The sequence below is a fragment of the Macaca nemestrina genome, chromosome X (assembly GCF_043159975.1).
Source record: "Macaca nemestrina isolate mMacNem1 chromosome X, mMacNem.hap1, whole genome shotgun sequence".
Taxonomy (NCBI): domain Eukaryota; kingdom Metazoa; phylum Chordata; class Mammalia; order Primates; family Cercopithecidae; genus Macaca; species Macaca nemestrina.
The window spans coordinates 90,591,946-90,598,605 of NC_092145.1; positions in this window are offsets into that span (position 1 = coordinate 90,591,946).

Here is a 6,660-nt window from a genome sequence, read left to right on the forward strand (position 1 = left end):
TGCAAGATTTCTCACCCTGATTCTGACTCAGGTGGCCTGGGAGGGAGTATTTATTGTTTTACCCACATGATGCTGGTGTGTTGAACCTGCTGGACAAGAGCTCTTCCTGTTCTGCCATGACAGATGGCTGCCTTTGCTGTGGTCCCCTGAGGAGTGCTTTGCAGTGCTTTTTGGGGTGGGGGGCCGGAGGGGTGGGTGGTGTTAATGGAGGGAATTTCTTAAGAATTTCCTTTTATCATCAAGAAATTCACTTTGGTCAGCTCCAGCACTGTTCTATGGCCTGCTTGAGGGCTGGGGTTGTGCCTAGCAAGTGGTCTGCCCTTGTTCCCAGTTAATGTTTAAAGCAGACGTAAATCCAACAGATAAGAGAGCTTTTTGTAAGCCTTTTGGAAACTGCTGTGGGCAAGCTGCTAGTTTCCCACTGCCCCACTCCCAAGGAGGTTGACTGGGCTGTGGGCCCTACTGATCATGTTCTTCCTTTGCTTAACAACTCTTAGGCTTTAGCTGAGCTGCCTGGCTTCTGGGAGCCAAAACTAGCCAGTAAGAGCAAGTGACCGGAGGGTGACATTTTGTAGTTTGCAAACTCCTTCCATCTTTGTTATCTTCTAAATGGTCCTACAAAGTAGATGAAAAGAGCAGGTAATTTCATCCCCTCTTTGTAGATGAATAAATAGAGTCATGGAGAAGTAGAGTGACTTGTTCATGGTTATACAGAATACTGACTGCAAGTCAGTGTGGAAAAGATGGTAGGGCAGGCTGGGTTAGAAGAGGTGGTAGAAGAGAAAGTTTACTGCTAATAATTCTCCAAGCACAGAATGAATAATATCATTGATATGTGCGGGACACTAAACACTACATTTTCTTGTGTAATCTTCAACTTAACCCTATGACGTTGACATTTGTTGTTATCCCTATTTTCAGATGAGAAAACTGAGACTCAGAGAGGTTAAGACCCTTTCCAAAATTCACCCAACTAGCTCACTGGACTCCAAATCTTGTGCTTTTACCATTGCACTTTTAGTGAAGCTGTCAGCTGAACATTAGGGGTAACTCACAGCAATGGTCCCGGCAGCTGGCCTCAGGTCAGAGCATCCAAAAGCTGAAAGGGACTGCTAGCTGCCTCCCTATCCCACTGTGCCCAGCCCAGCCTCCAAGCTCCAAGGCCCCCACCCCCAGTCAGCAGGGGAGCTTGGTGGCTGTGGCCCTGGTGGAGTCCAGGGTGGGACTCCCATCCCCCTCCCAACCCCCAGCCTTGGATCTCTGAGAATTGTTTCCCTCCAGGTGAGCTCAACACTACTCTCACTTAAATCTTCTAATAAGTGGCCTGGGAAAGATGATGAATGGCAGACATGAGCACTTAGATGCCTGGAGACAGGGCCTCCCACCACTCAGCTTTCACCACTCATACCTTTATCATCAATTGGAGCGCTGCCTCATGAGGAGCTACTTAATTGTAAATCACTTAATAGCCACAGTGGGAAATAGTCTCTTTCTTTGGGGGAATAATTGCTATCTGATGGGCTCTTGAAGGCTGCTCTTTGTTCCCTCAGTTTCTCTCCTACTTTCCCACTTGCTCCCTCTGGATGCCCGGGAACATTTTCTCTGCTCCTTCCAGCCCGTGGGGCACTTCATGCAGCTTTCCAAGGGCTCCTGTGCAGCACCCATCACCAACAGGAAGTGGATGCTCTAAGTAATGTTATGTCCTTTAAAAGGCCGAAAACGGGATGGGCATCCATCTGCATCTTCAGACTCAGATGTGTTAGGGCAAGAAACAGCCATTGTTTGTTTTCTTTGAAGTAACTGAATTCTGACCCCAGACTCCCCATCCAAACAGGGAAGTGGGAAATTCCATGTCAGTCATGACTGGGAGTCCCCACTCCCTCAAGGGTGGCACTGGAATCCAGGGACTATTTGTGGTTCTCAAAAACCAGGTCAAGGGCAACTAATCTCCCATCTGTTCCAGTCGTCACTGACACCCTCATTTTTTACACTAATAGTAGGGGAAGGAAAGCTAAGAGCCCCGAGATCTTAGGTTCTTCCTCCCTCTGAGCACCTTAGGACTATGTCCACCCTCTCCTTGAGGAGGAGGTTCTACAGCTAAGGGTTCCTACAGTCCCAGACTCAGGAACTCTCCCTTCCCAGCTGGGGCTGGGAATGGTAGGAATCTTTCTTCTTTTCTCTCTCTGGGCTCTCAGAAGTCTCTTCCATCTTTCCTTTGCCTGTAGGATATTATGTCTTCACTGTGGTTTGGGGGGTTTTATAAGAATGATAGATTTAGTGGCTTCAGTCTGCTTCTTCTTTCTACACTCCAAAATCCCTCTTTTAAGAGGTCTGTCAAGGGCCTGATTACCTCCATGAAGCAGAAAAATGGGGAATGGGGACATAGGGAGACAACATACACAAACATAAATATTTCTAGAAATTACTCTGCCACAGAAAACTTTCTCATTGGCGAAAAAAGTGATTTCACTATCCTAGAACTCAAGACCCCAAGATTTTAGTCATTGCTCTTCCTATAACTCTTGGGAACTTGGGTGATTTCTCAGTCTCAGTTTCCTCACTGTAAATGTGGGGGGCAGGGGTTGGAGAATATAGAATTTCGAGCTGCAGTTCTTTTCTCACCCTGCCCCTTTTGATGCTTGAAGTCCCCTCGTACACCATGTGTCCTCTGCCTGCTCGCTGCAGCTGGCATAGACTCCTGGAGAAGTTTTAATACCTGAGATGCCCCTTCTTATATTGAGCTGGAATTGGCCTAGTTTAGTTCTTGGGTGCCACACAGATCTTGTCTGCTATCTACCCCATCATAGCCCTTCCAGATCTGAAGGCAGAGGTGGTATTCTTTGGATCAATAAATATTATTGAGTGCCTGTTTTGTGTCAGACTCTGTTCTCCATGCCAAGCATATGGAAGTGAACAAGAGAGATAAAACCCTTACCTTCACAGAGCTTACTTTTTTGTGAGAGTAGGGAGGCAGAAAATAAAATAAAATAGTGTGTCAAATGATGATAGGTACAAAGGAGAAAAATTAAGTAGGGGAGGAGAGACAGGGGTTGCAATTTAAAATAGAGTGGTTAAAGAAGACTCACTGAGCAGGTCACATTTGAGAGAAGAGCTAAGGCTCTGAGGTGAGAGCATATAATGTATTGGAGGAACAAACATGAGCCCAGTATGGCTGAAGTAGAGTGAGTGAGGGGGACAATGCTAGGAGACGATATCATAGAGGTAGTGTTGGGGCTAGGGGGATGAAACAGGGCCTTGTAGACAATTGTAAATACATTGTAAAGACTCCTGAGGTGGGAGCAGTGACATGAGCTGACTCAAGTCACCTGTAGAGGTGTCTTTTCTATGCCTAACTAGCTTCAGCTCTGTCTTAGTCCATTTGGCCTGTTATAACATAGCTTATAAACAACTGAAATTTATATCTCACAGTTCTGGAGGCTAGGTAGCACAAGATTAAAGTGCCAGCAGATTCAGTGTCTAGTGAGGCCCACTTCCTCATAGATGGTGCCACTTCTTGCTTTTTTTCCCTCAGATGGAGTCTCATTCTGTTACCCAGGCCAGAGTACAGTGGTGTGATCTCATCTTACTGCAACCTCCACCTCCTGGTTTTAAGTGATTCTACTGCATCAGCCTCCTGAGTAGCTGAGATTACAGGTTTGCACCACCACACCCAGCTAATTTTTGTATTTTTATTAGAGATGGGGTTTTGCCATGTTGGCCAGGCTGCTCTCGAACTCCTGACCTCAGGTGATCTGCCCACCTCGGCCTCCCAAAGCGCTGGGATTACAGGCGTGAGCCACCATGCCCAGCTGGTGCCTTCTTGCTTTGTCCTAACATGGTAGAAGGAGCAAACAGCTTCCTTGGGCCTTTTTTATAAGGTCATTAATCCCATTCATAAGAACAGAACCCTCATGACCTATCACCTCCAAAAGGCCTCACTTACTAATACATTGGGGGCCAGGTTTCAACATATGAATTTGGGGATTACACAAACATTCAGACCATAACAAGTAAGCTCCTTTTAGTCCTTCCTTATGTGCCTTGGGTCTTAGCCCCCTCCCCAGCCTTCTTGCTCCCTCTTAGATATACCCCAGTGTGTTGGTGCCCCCTTCAAGCATGGGTCCCCGAATAGGATATGATCTCTCAGGGACTGCCTAACCTAGGCAGGGAGGTATGGGGTCATTATTTCCTTGATGTTCTCTAGCATACTTTTAACACTGACTTTTTTTTTCTTTTTTTTTTTGAGACAGGGTCTCACTCTGTCACCCAGGCTGGAGAGCAGTGGCCCAATCTTGGCTTACTACAACCTCCACCTTCCAGGTTCAAGCAATCCTCCCACCTCAGACTCAAGTAGCTGGGACTACAGGCACAGGCCACTACGCCAGGCTAATTTTTTGTATTTTTGGTAGAGCTGGGCTTTCACCATGTTGCCCAGGCTGGTCTCCAACTATTGGACTCAAGCTCTCTGCCCACCTCAGCCTCTCAAAGTGCTGCAATTAGAGGCATGAGCCGCTGTGCCTGGCCTAATGCTGACATTCTTTGAGGAAGAATGAATAAGGTTTAAAAATTCACCATCATAGAGCAGGTAATTCTATATTTTCGTATGCTAAGGTGAACAATTTGGACAAATTTACCGAAGCTCTTTGCCATGATTCCTAGATACCTGTAAGAGTCTAAGTGATATTATGAATTTTGGAGTCAAACAGACCCAAGACCATGACCTACCTGCTGTACAACCTTCGTAAATGAGACCTTCTTTAAGCCTCAGCATCTTAATCTATAAAATAGAAGAAATAATCTGCACCTCATCATGGGAGATAGCAATAATGTGTATAAAGCCTCTCTGTCTACTGCCTGCCCCATGCAGGCCCTGCACATATGGTGGTCAATCTTGACTATCATTGTGTCTCCTATCCTTGGCACATAGGCAGCCTCATTTTGGATCTTTGGTAGGACCCTGTAGTTGGAGAGAATTTGGTCAAAATGATCACATTTTTGTAGGGCTCAGCAGATGGAGATGTAAGAGTGTGGACCTCGTGTGCTTCTCCCATTGAGTTATGTGAGTGTCTATTGGTGGCTAGACCCGGGGTCTCAGGAGACCCAGGGCTGTCAGCATTCAGGCTCAAAGTTTAATGTTCCTTTTCTGAGGGAAGGTTGAAATGGAGACTTCAAACGAAGTCAGTGGCAAGTGTTTATTTGACCTGCAATTGAAAGCCCAGGGACCTGCATCACATTGTACCTGAAAAACCAGGCTAAGATGCGAACTGCTTAATCAGAATTAAAATCATCATGTAAGTAAGGAACCTAAAGTGGGCATCAGAAGTCCAATGCCAAGGGGGGAAGCAAGTGCATAACAATGGGACCCAACAGGTGAGCAGGAAGGAGATGACAGTTGCTGGTGCTTGGTGCCAAGGCTGGGCTTTTATGAGTCTCCAGTAGCTTTGTGTGTGAGCGAATGAGCCATATCTGCATACAGGTTGCAAACAGGGGATCCACCAAGATGCTTTCCTAAGGGTCCGTTGAACACTACTTTCAGGGTAGTCCAGACATAAAGCCAAGTATTTGTAGGATATCTCTGGTTCCACCTTTATGGCTGGGCTTAGTGGTAGGCCAGTCTGAGAAGTAACCCTGTTCACTTGGAAGTTGAAATAACTGGGACAGGCCTGTGTTGGGAGCAGCCAGAGTAACAGGCAAGTCTTTGAGAACCTGGATAGGTCTGAGTCTGTTTTCTTAGCTGCTAAACAGGACCAGTAATGCCCAGTGATCCTCCCTCTCGCCAGCCCTGTGATCCAGTGGAGGCCATTCTCATTTCCCCCACTGAACAACGCTGTAGACACGGGATATTAAATTAATTTTCGAAAATTGTAAAAGGATATAGAAATTCAAGGTGGTAGTATTATGCGAATACTCTGGCACTGGTTGTCCTCTGCCCTCTATGAATTCATCTCTGTCACGAGGCTTGGGCCCTGAGGGGATGAATACCCTGTTCTCAATGATGTGCTTATTTCACATTGCATGCCTATGTCAAAACATGTTAAGAACCCCATAAGTATATACACCTACTGCGTACCCACAATTTTTTTTAATAATAGAAAAATTTTTTAAAAAAATCCTTTAAACCTGCCAGTAGCGAGACCAACACTGTGATAGGCTAGTCATTGGACACAGTAAGTTTAGAGTTTTATTTTTGACTTGTGAGTGGGGTTTTTTTTTTTTTTAGGAATATGAAAAATTGGCATACTTAGAGGAATTCACTCTCTTGCTGCTCCCAACTCCTCAATTTCAATCTTTTGATATTCCTCTCTTTCTCACTCTCATTCTCAGTACCAAGACTGACTATGTTCTTGGCTTAGCCAGAGGACCATGCAGGGTACAGATGGTCTCATGTAGCTTCCTTCTTGGCTGGCTTTATTCATGGCAGCCACTATTCAGAATAATTGTGGGCAGGTGGTGGAAACTGTTTGCAGCATCCCAGGTTTAGGCTCATGAGTCAAAAAGTATCTTCACCACAACCTGAGATAGAGCTGAGCTCCAATGAGTACAGTCCAATGGCAGTAGGAGTGTTCACTTATCCTCCTGGGAGTTAGATAAAAGACTTGCCTTTCTGGTTCTGGCCTGCTCATCTTTGTGACCTTGGGCACTTCCCTCACTGCTCTAGAG